At 41.8% G+C, this 14,266-nt stretch overlaps 1 long non-coding RNA gene across 3 annotated transcripts in view; it reads right to left on the bottom strand.

Annotated features, from left to right (window-relative positions):
• Nucleotides 1–714: 714 nt before the first annotated feature.
• Nucleotides 715–14,266, bottom strand: part of LOC102549557 (uncharacterized) — a 250,849-nt gene continuing 237,297 nt past the window's right edge. For all 3 annotated transcript variants that reach the window (XR_015635824.1, XR_015635825.1, XR_015635823.1), the window contains 3 exons: nucleotides 12,705–12,772; nucleotides 10,119–10,193; nucleotides 715–994 (listed from right to left, as the gene is read on the bottom strand). This is a non-coding gene — a long non-coding RNA (uncharacterized LOC102549557). The remainder of the gene's footprint in view (nucleotides 995–10,118; nucleotides 10,194–12,704; nucleotides 12,773–14,266) is intronic.

A 14,266-nucleotide genomic window follows, 5' to 3' on the forward strand; every position in this document is an offset into this window, starting at 1 on the left:
TCTTGCTCCTTGGGAACACAGGCAGGCAGCATAGCCATGGAAACATGGAATTTCAGCCCAGCTTGTACCTGCTGAATCAGAATGTGCCTTTCAACAACGTTCCTGGGTGGGCTAGGAAGATAGCTTAGTTGGTAGTGTTGCCTTGCAGGCATGATGTCCTGAGTTTGAGCACTAGAACCTACGCAAAAGGCAGAGATGATGACATGTACTTGGAATCCCAGCAGGAAGGTGATGGAGATGCTCTCTGGCTTGCTGACCAATCAGTGTAGCCTCATCAGTAAATATCAGGCCTTGAGAATCTGTCTGTAAAAGCTAAAGTGGATAGCATCAATAGCACCTGAGGAATAACAGCCAATGTTGTCTTCTGGCCTCCACAACTAGGCATGTACATATATGTGAACCTGCACCACATGCACATAACACACACACACACACACACACACACACACACACACACACACACACACACACACAAGGTTCTTGGGTAATTCTGCAAATCCGAGGTGTGAGAAGCAGTCCTATTTGAGAGAAGCACAGGGTACAGAACACATATAACTTTAAGCTTTCTTGTAGTCAGATTGCAATGTTAAAGCAAATTAATGAGAATTATTTTAGCCTTAACAATCTATTTTAACTACACATATATCATAGATTGATGCAGAATATTGCATTATCATTGAGTCTTGGCATTTGAAATTTAACACTTACACATCTCAGTTCAGAGAAGACACTTTTTATTGACTCTGACACACTCTATGGGTGGGCTAGCTCCAGAGCAGGGTTCTTGAAGGCTATCAGGGATCAGAGCCAACTGAAGGTCTGGTGGAAACACATGCTGTATCTTCTTCCTCCAGTTCTTTATGTAGATCTGGCTCTGATACTGCCGATTCCACTTCTGAGAAAGTCCAGGTGGTGCCCATTCAGCTGACACTAGACAACAGTGGTAGCCATTGCTTCAGAACTATGTTTTACATATCCCAACAGGCACAAGTTTCTACAATTAGGAGGGAAACAAAGAAGAATGGGGTGTATGGGAGAAAGAGAAATGACAGTCAGAATAAGAAGGTTAGCTCCTCACTTCTGAGACACAATGGCAAAGGCTGTGTTTTGGAAGTCACATACAATTGATATGGGGGTTTTAATAGGTTAGCCTCCATAGACTCATATGTTTGAATGCTTAGCCCTTAAAGAGTGGCACTGTTAGGAGGTGTGGCCTTATTGGAGTACTTGTGGCCTTGCTGGAGGAAGTGTGTCACTGTGGGGGTAGACTTTAGTGCTCCTATGCTCACACAGTGTATGTGGCACACAATCTCCTTCTGCTGCCTGCAGATCACGATGTAGAACTCTCAGCTTTTCTCTAGTATCATGTCTGCCTGCAGGCTGCCAAGCTCCCTGCCATGAAGATAATGGACTAAATCTCTGAAACTCTAAGGCAGCCCCAATTAAATGTTTTGTTTTGTTTTGTTTTGCCTTAATATAAGAGTTGATGGGGTCATGGTGCCTGTTCACTGCAATAGAAATCCTAAGACAGCTCTTGCTCCTCTTTTGCTCTTGCTCTTCTCTTCCAGTTCCCATTCTCTCCCCAACCCCCCTCCTTCCACCTGCTCACTTCTCTAATTTCTGTCTTTCTCTGTCTCCATGTCTCTGCCTCTCTCTCTCTCTCTCTCTCTCTCTCTCTCTCTCTCTCTCTCTCTGACTTACTCTGCCTCTACTACTGTCTTGACTCCCCTCCCCATACCCTGAATAAATTGTATTCTGTACTAAAAAAGAATCCTAAGACAGTTGTCCATGGGAAGAAAAACTAACCATCTTGACAGAAATGAATATATTTTTGAGATACTTGTCCTGTCAGTGATAGCCAAATTAGACTATTAAGACAATGGCTACAAGGAATTGGAATTTTTCTGGGAATTTCATGCAGGGAAAGGAAAAGGGTGAGGTATGGTGCTTTTCTCACACAATTCTGGCAACTTGTCAGACCACCTTGCAGGAGAGATTGGAGTCAAGGCTGATTGGCTAATGATAAGCAGAACTAAACCTTGACCAGAACTGCTTAGTTAATAGATAACTCTTGCCTTCTATTTAAAACCTAAACCTTGTAGTAGAACCATGAAGATAGACTTAGGAATTCACTGGTATTCTGTGTCTGTTCCTCTTCCCAATGTGGCCACATGCAATAAGTCTGATTTTTCTGCTTTTTAGTATTGTTTGTCTGTTTATTTGGACTGTTAGGACTGCGAGGACCCAGGTTCTGACCCTAACAACTCTTGCAACAAAGTCAGCAGACTGATTTGACCATGTTTTTACTTGACTTAGAAAACAATACAAAACTGTGCCCCTGTGACTTGGGGTCACACCTCATGCCCCAAAACTAGGTTCAGTCTCCAAGCTTCAATAATAAAAGAGCCAACTTAATAGTAGAACACATAAGAGGGGAGATGTCGGCTCAATGTAGGCTCTTGGGAAGAGGAACAAAAAAATTCACTACCTCCAGCACCCCAAATCCATCAGGGTCCTGAAATCAAAGTAAAGTTTAACACAGGGCTAAGGATGTGCCTACCTACATAATCCTGGTCAAGTTGTGATCTGGCCTATCATTGATCCATCATTGCCTAGGCCTCAGTCTAATTCTGTAGGATGGTCTGATGATAAAGAACTAGGATTTAGATAGATTCCCTGGCAGGCTGACAGAGAGGAAAGAGGGCTGTGACTGGATAATAAAGATGACAAACTTTGCAGATGCTTGGCTGCTCCTTTATCCACCTGACCTGAGCCAAGAGTTTGGTAGACTTTTTCTCTAGCTAATAGAGCCCCTGCCTGTGGGTGGTCCAGCAATTTCAAAACCAGACCAGGATGTGCTTACTCCAAACTTGTGGACTCATCAGCATCCCTGTCAATTTTTCAAACTGACCAACCCTAAATTGGGGGAGGAGGACCTCCTCAAATTCTTGAAACCTCCATACCTCAAGGACAGATGGGGCCTTTGGTTTCTGGAGTCCCACCTCAGCATTGTGAAACATCTTTCTCTTTGTGTGCCTTGGTGTGGTGGTGGTGGTGGTAGCGTGTGTGTGTGTGTGTGTGTGTGTGTGTGTGTGTGTGTGTGTGTACCCCTGCCCATACAAACACCACACACACACACACACACACACACACACACACACACACACACACACACACACACTGCTGGGGATTTTTCCTTCTCCCAGAATGATACTCCTGGGGAAGTTCCCATTCTGGGGAGGGGGGCTGAATAGTTTGATGTATTGAGACACTTTTAAGAGTACCTTCATCTCTGTCAGTCCAATTATATGTCTGGACTTAGTGAATACTTCTCTAAAAGTTTCTGAAGTGTGTCCAGGGCCCATGACACTTTATGACACCATCTCTTGCATTTAGTGTCTTCTTTGAAGTTTCCCTTGACTCTCTTCTTCCTGTCCATCACATTCAATGAACTTTTTTCTATTCTGTGGAGGAGAACCTACCAGGGCTATCTGCTTCTCAACTTTTCCCATTCCCAGTTTGCCCTGCACATTGCTACCAGGAAGACCCTTCGGGAAGGTAAACCTATTCATATCCCGCTTTTGGTATAAATGACCCAAAGCTTCCCTTTACCTTCAGAACAAAGCTAACCTGTTGTTCTGATCTTTGAGGCTCCCCATGAAACCCTTGCCAGCCCTACTTCAGGACATTGGCTATTGGTGCTCACTCTCTCATTGGATGAGCTTTTATCTGACCTGGAACTGTATTCAGTGAGCCTTCTGTTTAAAGTCACATGTCTCCTGGCTTAATGGCTAATTCTCCATTTAGCTCCAGTTTAAATGTCCTCCTAGACCAGGAGGTACAGGAAGAAGTCACTGCAGGAACTGAAAGAGAGCAGCCAACCCTGGGTCTCCTCAGGGCACCGTGATCCTTCATACCACTTACCAAGCTTTGTTGGTTACTAGTGTCTCCCTCAGGAGGAGCTCAGGAGGAAAGGGGACGTGAATTTGGTCTGTTTCACACTTACTCCCTCTCAGTGCAGAACCTGGCACAGAGGTAACTGGCATCTGTGTATGATCTAACTGGACAATTCTGCCGTGTTAATTACAAGGAAACAACAATATTAAAGATTCTCTCTTGGATGTGTTTTGCTTAGGGCCATTCACAGGTGAGAAAAGGGAACTCAGCAGTATTGATATGAACATATTAGAATGTTCAAGGAAGATCTAAGAAGACAGAAAAGGGGATTGCAGCAGGCTGGCTGCACCATGACGGCCAATGTCTAGAGGAAAATGTATCAGTTATTTGCAGGAAAATGCTCACCAGGAGATCCAGGCTGATGGCACAGAGGACGGTTTTCATTTTCTTTATTTGGGCAAGCTCCTGTGCCATTTTAAATTAAACTAAATCCCATATGGTTGCTTGCTGTAGAATTTATTTTTAGGCTTCAGCTATCATCTCTGGGGTGTATCCTGTTTCTTTTTATAGCCAGACCACAGCTATTGATTCCCAGGATCGTTGTGTCTTCTTTGTCTAGGTGCAGGCAGTCTAGGCAGCAGTGATTGCTCCCTACCAGGGGAGCTGCCTGAAAATACCAGGGCAGCTCCAAGGCAGCCTCTCCTTTGCTGCTTCTGCTCCATGCCCACAGCAGAGGACCAGCTGGGGGTTTCATTGCCAGAAAAGCTGATATATCAGCTGGAATCCCACAGAGGGAGGCCCCCACCAATTCAGACATTTACATGTGGGCAGACCTTAGCTCCAAACCCATTCTTCATCCTGCCCCATACTTGCCTCCACAGTGGTGTCTTTTGTTGTGCCTGTGCTAAAGGGAGTCCTGGAGCCCCAGCTATTGTGAGCCTCCAGTCTGCTATCTGTGTAAGAGGGGTGGGGGTGGGAAGTACTCATGCTCATCTGCCTTTCCTCCCTCTTCTTTTTATTATCATTAATAATGAAATATTGAGTCCAGGCTGCTAATGAGCCTAAACTCCCCTCTGTTCGTTTATTTTTTTGCCTCCACACTGTCACTTCAGAGTAAATTACTTTTCTCTGCATCTTGTTCAGGGTATATCACACCAGTATGACCCTCCCCCTCCCACCCTTGTTCTAATCTCAGGGTTATTCAGTTTCTTTCACTGCAGTTTACTGAGCAAGGGAGGTCAACCCATCTATCATACTTAAACCTGCGCAACACGTCTTCTGCTGCAATTGAGACATCTTTCTTGCTGCACTGAGTTGCCTTGGGTTTTAAACACTTATACAATACACATAGCTGTAACCTATAAAAGAGTAAATACATAATATATGCTGATATCTCTGTGTTATGAGTCTAATGGAAAAATATTTAAAGACCAAGAGCAGAGAGAGACCTGTTCTGGAGGGAGGGGGCTAACTGAACAGCTTCCTACACCATGCAGACACATCTGCTGGGCTCTGGCTCCGGCTTATGGCATGCTAAGCACTTTCTTATCAATTGGGAGATGTCAGGATGTGAAAGCAGCTAACAGATTTTGTGCCAGGACAACAGCTAGCACCTCCACTATGCTTTTGTCTTTTGTTCAAAAAAGCTAAAGTAACCTTCATCCCACAGCCATTTCTTCTAGTCTACTCTGCTGCTCGTCACTGCAAAGCACTACTCAGTCCTCCTCCCTCCTTTTCCTTTCCTGATTCCATGCTCTTTACCTGCTTCCGGTGACATCCCACCTTTGCCTGTCAGAGTGTGACGTTAGACAAAGATCACAGCCTTCTTAGCTGAGTGTTAGCAATGCCGGTGCTTCCTTTGGAGTGCTTTGGAGCTGTGGCATGCTTAGTAGACTTTTAAAACTTTTCCCCACTAATTTACAGTTTCCCCTCAGGAAATCGTTTTCTGCCTCAGATAGGTATGTACAATAAATACATATATCAAACACCTGCTGATGATAAGCCATAAGAAAAGTATCTTAAACAATTTTTGTATGCATATAGTTCTACCATTTGTTAAAGAATGAAAGCAGATTGAGTACTAATGAGATGTAAGTGTTTGTATATTTTTACATAAAGATTTAAATCTCGACAGAGTATTCAATAGTAGAGGGGTATAGAGCATATTCAGTGTTTTTTGGAATTGATCGATATTTTAATTTTTCAATCATTGCTGAGTGTTGCTTTGCATAAATGCATAGTATATAATGACAGAAGTGTGCTTACAGACACTTCTGAGGTTGCTAGAAATTCTGTTCTAATCCCAAGCCAAAAATTCATACAGAGATTTCAAATGCAATTCAAGTCAGCAACTCAAACAGTAATTTTAAAAATCAAACATTTTAGCATAATATAACCCAAATATGCACTAATTTGGTACTTAAATGCCGAGGAATGATGTCAGGAGCATATTAAAAATCTTTGTTTCTTGTAATTGAACCATTATGTTTCGTTAAGGGCAGAACACTGACCCTCTAAAATAGTCTCTAATCTGAGCTGAGGAGTTCTAGGTGGTTTTTATTGTCCTTACCTGACAGTGTGCACAGTACAAAGTGCATGCTGCCTGTTCAGAAATGAGGTTGCTGCAAAGTTGTTTAACACAGCATGGTCAAACACTGCCACAAATTCCTGAGACTTATCGCACAATTGACTTTAGGTTAATTTTTGTTCATTGTCCATTCAGAACATTTTGCTGTGACCCCCACATTCAGTAATCCCAGGTAGGGTTGCAAGCCATAGTTTAGGAATATGGGCTCACCACAGAGCCTCATGCCTGGAAAATGCTTAATAGATTTTTTTCTTCTTTGGCTTCCTTTTCATATTTGTCACTTCTTTTGTTATCAGTATGAATTCTGACTCAGAGAATAAATGTTCTCCAATCACTCCTCCATCCTATACAAAATAGTACAAGTTTTATGTTGTGGTTGATAAAACTTTCAGGAGCTGAATAGATGATACACATCAGAAATTCGAAGCTGTCTCTTTATTTAAAATTTTAGTATCTTGTTTATTGTTAATTTCTTGCTTTAACTTTTAAAAATTACAGTACGAAACTATTTATCTTAAGTTTAGAGCTTTCGGTTTTTTGCCTGTAATGAGAGAGTCCTGGGCGTTAGTGGCTTTAATGAGCCCCAGTTCCCGCTGTCACAGAAGCATGTTTCTTCAGTTTCCTTGACTTTTCTACTTTTGCTATGTGTATATACTTGTAACATTAGACACATTCTTTATACGTTTATTTTCTAATTGTATATGTGTGATATGTGTGGCTTTGTATGTCAGTGAAGGGCCAAATGGTGTCAGTTTCTGTGGAAATGAGGCTGTAGCAGGTTGTGAGCTGCTCAATATGAGAACCAAACCTGGTCCTCTTCAGGAACAGTATGTGCTCTTAGAGGATAAACTATATACATTCCTGTCAGCATGCACTGTCTGGATAAAAGGGTCACCCTCTTTGTACTGCCATAGGAGAGCAAAGGAAGGAAGAGTCCATTTAACCCACAAAAGAAGAGATCATTGGACTGAGCATGAAGGAAAAGCAAGCAGAAGACACATTTGAGATCTCTGAGACCCAGATGACAGGTTTTCAAATCTTCCCAGCTGATCCATGAAATCTCATCTTGCATTCCTTGATAAGTCATGACTCACTTAGGGACCAGCCTAGACGTGGGATTTCTTATGAACACGACCTTGTGGGTACAAGACGTCCTAGTAAAAAGATTAGTTCTTTGTATATTTTGGATATAAGGCCTCTATCTGTTGTAGGATTGGTAAAGATCTTTTCCCAATCTGTTGGTTGCCGTTTTGTCCTAACCACAGTGTCCTTTGCCTTACAGAAGCTTTGTAGTTTTATGAGATCCCATTTGTCGATTCTTGATCTTAGAGCATAAGCTATTGGTGTTTTGTTCAGGAAATTTTTTCCAGTGCCCATGTGTTCCAGATGCTTCCCTAGTTTTTCTTCTATTAGTTTGAGTGTATCTGGTTTGATGTGGAGGTCCTTGATCCACTTGGACTTAAGCTTTGTACAGGGTGATAAGCATGGATCGATCTGCATACTTCTACATGTTGACCTCCAGTTGAACCAGCACCATTTGCTGAAAATGCTATCTTTTTTCCATTTGATGGTTTTGACTCCTTTGTCAAAAATCAAGTGCCCATAGGTGTGTGTAGACCGCAGGGAGACAAATAACCCTATTAAAAAGTGGGGTTCAGAACTAAACAAAGAATTCACAGCTGAGGAATGCCGAATAGCTGAGAAACACCTAAAGAAATGTTCAACATCTTTAGTCATAAGGGAAATGCAAATCAAAACAACCCTGAGATTTCACCTCACACCAGTGAGAATGGCTAAGATCAAAAACTCAGGTGTCAGCAAATGCGGGCGAGGATGCGGAGAAAGAGGAACACTCCTCCATTGTTGGTGGGATTGCAGACTGGTACAACCATTCTGGAAATCAGTGTGGAGGTTCTTCAGAAAATTGGACATTGATCTGCCTGAGGATCCAGCTATACCTCTCTTGGGCATATACCCAAAAGATGCCCCAACATATAAAAAAGACACGTGCTCCACTATGCTCATAGCAGCCTTATTTATAATAGCCAGAAGCTGGAAAGAACCCAGATGCCCTTCAACAGAGGAATGGATACAGAAAATGTGGTACATCTACACAATGGAATATTACTCAGCTATCAAAAGCAATGACTTTATGAAATTCGTAGGCAAATGGTTGGAACTGGAAAATATCATCCCGAGTGAGGTAACCCAATCACAGAAAAACACACATGGTATGCACTCATTGATAAGTGGCTATTAGCCCAAATGCTTGAATTACCCTTGATGCCTAGAACAAATGAAACTCAAGACGGATGATCAAAATGTGAATGCTTCACTCCTTCTTTAAAAGGGGAACAAGAATACCCTTGGCAGGGAATAGAGAGGAAAAGATTAAAACAGACACAGAAGGAACACCCATTCAGAGTCTGCCCCACCTGTGGCCCATACATATACAGCCATCCAATTAGACAAGATGGATGAAGCAAAGAAGGGCAGACTGACAGGAACCGGATGTAGATCTCTCCTGAGAGACACAGCCAGAATACAGCAAATACAGAGGCGAATGCCAGCAGCAAACCACTGAACTGAGAATAGGACCCCATTGAAGGAATCAGAGAAAGAACTGGAAGAGCTCAAAGGGGCTCGAGACCCCATATGTACAACAATGCCAAGCAACCAGAGCTTCCAGGGACTAAGCCACTACCTAAAGACTATACATGGACTGACCCTGGACTCTGACCTCATAGGTAGCAATGAATAGCCTAGTAAGAGCACCAGTGGAAGGGGAAGCCCTGGGTCCTGCTAAGACTGAACCCCCAGTGAACTAGATTGTTGGGGGGAGGGCGGCAATGGGGGGAGGATGGGGAGGGGAACACCCATAAAGAAGCGGAGGGGGGAGGGATTAGGGGATGTTTACCCGGAAACCGGGAAAGGGAATAACACTCGAAATGTAAATAAGAAATACTCAAGTTAATTAAAAAAGAAAAAAGAAAAAAAAAGATTAGGTAGCAGAAGTCAAATGGCATGGCTTAGCTGTTTTCATTTCCATATGTGCTAGTAGGACTGCAGGAGGTGGGGGAAGGGATCTTCTCTGTGTCCCATGATCAAGTAGGGGACATACAGTGTAGTTCCATACAGTACTTTTGGTTTAAGGATAAAGAGTAGCCACTAGTCAAGGAACAAGCTGACTCTTTGAGCTCCCAGGACTATTTGCCAAAGTAGCATGTAACACAGTTCTGTGTTTACCTTCTATGAGCATTCAAGATACTGTTGGAAAATTATGCAATTATTTTCCACGTCTTGCATTTCTGGCAGAGTCTTAGAAGTTTTCATAGTTTTTGGATAAATCTACTGTCTATTAAAACAAAGAACCTGTAAGTCTCACATAAATCCCTCAGCTAACCCTATTGCACCAGCCAAATCCAGCCAGTGTTTAGGCTCAGCTCCATATAAGTCACTAAGCAAACCTAAAATTCATTAACCGGATACAAACTTCTTTTTCTGTTTCTTCAGATTTATTCTGATTTGAAGCTAAGTGTCAGTAGCACTTTTGTTCCAATTTGTTCTTCTATTGTTTGTAAATATGCCTGAAGAATATATTAAAATGTCACAACGGAAGCATCAAACCACTTACCTTTATAATCACGATTTAAGATCTAGCCTGGTGCTGGAGTCTTACTGGGTAGTGGTCTTCAAATTCAGCAGACATCTACCAGAGAGATTTAACAGGAAGAATTATTATTCCCAGTGATTGGGATCCACATTCTAACTTAATGGGTCTGGAATGGTATCAGAAAACTGGCATTTTCAACATGTGCCCATGTGGGATGGTTAGTTTTACAGCATGTGTCCAGATGGGACAGTTAGTTTTGGTTGTCAACTTGACTGATTGGGAGATAGCTAGAAATCTGGTGTGGAAAAGAGTTCAGAAGCCTTTGGTATTGGCTTGTAGGAGGAATTTGGGGGAGTTTGGGGGACTATAGAATGCTGGTAGCAGAGCTCAGTGGATGATCCTGTTGAGGATCAGTCATGGTTGTGCTTGTGAGGTTTCAGATAGAAATAAGGACTCTACTGGGATTCCAGCTATGCAACCTGTGGTGTTACAGTCTTGGCAAAGAACTAAGATCTATTTACCCATACCCCAAAACTTTATATAGGCTAAGTTTAAAGGTGCTGGGTAGCTTTTTGGTAGAAGAAATTTTATGGCAGCCTAACATTAAAGAAGCATACTGGATGCTCCTATCTACCTTAAGCTAGATTTACAATGAAAGTCAGGAACAAAAGCCAGTGTAGAAATACTTTTTAAAAGTGTAGCTTGGACAGAACAGAAGTATGTGTGAATTTCAAGTTTAAAATGGCACAGTCTCCAAAAAGAGTTATAGCACTAAAAAGAAGTCAATTAGACTCCCTACTGGGAGAAAAGGGAAGATGTCTTGAGGAAATTGTCAAGATACCACCCTTACTCCAGTACAGTTCCAAAGGCGTGAAACTCACACTCATTTCAAAGGCTTTCACTACAAGTGAGAACAATAGGCCCCATTTGTACAGGGTTACCTAGAAAATAATTTTTCTTTGGATTTATTTCTATTTGTTCATCTATAGAGATATCAAAGACTGCTTAAGACATGGCTCAAGTGGCCTGAATACAGTTTGCATTAGTGCAGACATTGGTATTGTCCACATGGTGCTAATTCTGTTAATTATACCAGATGCAGGAGTTAGGGGATTATGGCAGCTTCTACCTAAGATTTCAGCAGAAAGCTCAGAAAACTAGGTGGTATATGATAGTTTTCTAAGATATTTTGTGTTGTTGTGATAAAATGCTGAAACCAAAAGCACTTCTCTCTCTCTCTCTCTCTCTCTCTCTCACACACACACACACACACACACACGTTAAAAATAAGAATAAAATCTTAAAACTCTGCAATAGCAGGATTGAGTTGCCTAAAGGCGAACTTTTAGAGGATGATTTGAATAAAGTCAAGCAGAGGCCCCAAGAAATTAGAGATGCCAGGAATGTGGAATGGAATGCTTTCTAAGGAGGCCTGGAGACAGCCAGAACAGCAAGTCCATGGGTGTGGTCCTATGGGCTTCAGCCGACAAGGTTGTGGGGACAGGGCTTCCTCAGCCTTTGGAGCTCACACTTTACTATCCTGTGTCCTGCACACCTGACAGGAAGTTTCAGGATTTAATTATTACACTGCTGGATTTTACTCTTGCTTCCATCTGGACTTGGCTTCCTCTTTCTCTTTTCCTATCTTCTGAAATGAGGATACTAGTGACATATCTGTGTGTTCTGAAAGTGTGTGACATTAAGTTTATACCTGTTTTTGCTTTGAGTTTCAAAGGATACTTTGTGCCTGGATGTTCAGGAATGCGGGAACAGTGACTATTCTATAGAATCTTAGGGATGAGCTAAATTTATTTTCACTATGAGATAGAATTGTGCTTCATCCAGGAGAAGAATTCTACACTTCACTTTGGGCCCAGAATGTCTGCCAAAGAAACCACCTCACCAGCTCCTGCCTCTCAAATATTGCACCACTGACTACACTACTAACTAGTAACTCATGGTAGTGTAAGTAAACTGTTCCTCATGAATTCAAGAATTTTATCTCATGGGTTAGTTCATGAGGAACAGGTTACTTAAAGTACTTCAAGCCAGTTTTTGGAATAGAATGGTGTGACCTTAAGAAGGACATTAAAAAGTTTGTCTTGTCTCTTTTTCTTTTCCTAGATATCATGAAGTGAGCTTCCTCAGCTATGTGCACCTCTATGAGGTAGTGTACTGTCTAAGACCCAAAGCAATAGCTCTAAGAGACCATGGGATAATCTTCCTAAAACCAAGAGCCAAAGTAAATCTTTCCTAACTTTAAGTTGATTACTTAGGTGTTTTGCCACAGCAATAGAAATCTGATCATCATCATCACATCAAGTATTGTAGATGCTGATTATCTGGAGACTGAGATCTGAAGACTATTGGTGTAGACCCTGGATGTATCAGTGATGCTACTGATATTTGGATGGTCCCATAAATTCAATAATCTCATAAACACAAGATCCTTTAGTCCACCATTACAGTAACCTGTGCTGCTACTCTTACACATTCCTTTCCAGTGTATTATCTGCTCTATCCTCAGTCTTCTCTTTTCTACCCAGCCAATGGGTAGAATACCACCCAGCCAGTGAGTAGAAAAATATGAAGGGCAAACTTCTCCACCTCTTAGCCATCTTATCCCACAGGAAGCATGTGTCATCAACAGGATGGTTCTTGTTGTCCAGATGTACCTAGGAGGAAGCAGAAATGTATTCGGTTGACTTCATATAGATCCTTCTGTGACACACCTAAAGGATGTTTGGATTTTATTTTGTTTGTGAAAGTTTAGTTAATGGCCTCAGTTTTCTACTTTGCATCAGTACTGATTGCATCCAAGCCAGGTTTCTATGTTTGTGTTTCTTTCTTAAATAATGGGTACTTTACCATGCTCTGTCTTGTCTTTGCAGAGAACAGGAGCCCTGATGGTGGAGCTGGGGTTTGAAAAGGATACCAGCAGAGGAAGAAGCACATACTACTTCAAAGAGCCACAGCTCCCTTCTGTAAGATCTCCCATGCATAGTAAAGCTAGAAACTACACCCATGAAGTCTCACCAACATGACTGCCTAAACATGAGCTGAACAAGGGCAACAATAGACATGCTAAAATGGACAAGGAAAGTCCACAAGTACTTAGCTCCACACAGAACTATAGGTAGCTAAGAAATGCCGAGGGTGGAAGAAATAATCATGCTCTTTTACTTAATGGGGGAAGAATATAAGCAAATATGGGGTGTGGAAAGGAGGAGAAGAAAGAATCTGGTTTTCTTGCTTGTTTTACTCATGCTGCTCCTTCTGTGTTTCAGTTCCACATGGTTAGTGTGAGAACTGGAGAATGAGCATCTGGCTGAGGCTAATTTTTGTTACAATCATGATTCTGACAAGCTGAATGGTGCCCAACTATATATGTAGGCAGCGGTGCTTAAAATATCCATGCAACCACCACCAGCTTGAAGAAGCATTATATACAAGTAGAAAAGATAGCATTGTGTGCCAAGTAAGGTTCAAAGGCAGACATTCATGTTGAAATCAGTTTCCTTCCCACGCCAGAGTTTACTGGGAGAGAGGAAATAGCTGCACACTCTATTCTGGCTGCTGCTTATTTATACACACATCCCTTTTCCTTCTGGGATGTCTTCTACACAGAAAGTCTGAGCCACCCTAAGTGTCTGTTCTGCATAGCTTTTACATTACATAGCTATCTAAGAAGTTATACCCAATGTTTAAAAGCTCACTTGTAAGGTGGGCATTCCTTGCCCTCAAGGATTGGTAGAAAACAGTGTACCTCCAAGGCAGAGTGACTCATGCTTGAAACTTGAACTGAGTCTAGAATTAACATTCTGCTCCACACAACAATGAACACAGGTTTGTGTCAGTGAACCTTCAACCCTAGCATTAAAGGGGGCTGATTACTCTCCCTTCCTACAGTCTACCCTATAATAATGATTTGTCAAATTATTTCTTATATAACTCCAGTAAAATTTAGATCAAATAGATCTTTTTAATGATAAATTATCAATGTGCCTAATATCTGCTTCAGTAAAATCCTACATAATAAATGTATGGACATCTAGCATTGATTGTGTCCAAAGCTATCCTAGAGATATTTATTTATTTATTGGAGAAATGTTCCTCTCAATGCTTTCTCTCAACCTTCATTGTTTCCAAATACCTCATGTAAATGTCTA

This window comes from Rattus norvegicus, chromosome 13 (genome assembly GCF_021556685.1).
Source record: "Rattus norvegicus strain SHRSP/BbbUtx chromosome 13, alternate assembly SHRSP_T2T, whole genome shotgun sequence".
Taxonomy (NCBI): domain Eukaryota; kingdom Metazoa; phylum Chordata; class Mammalia; order Rodentia; family Muridae; genus Rattus; species Rattus norvegicus.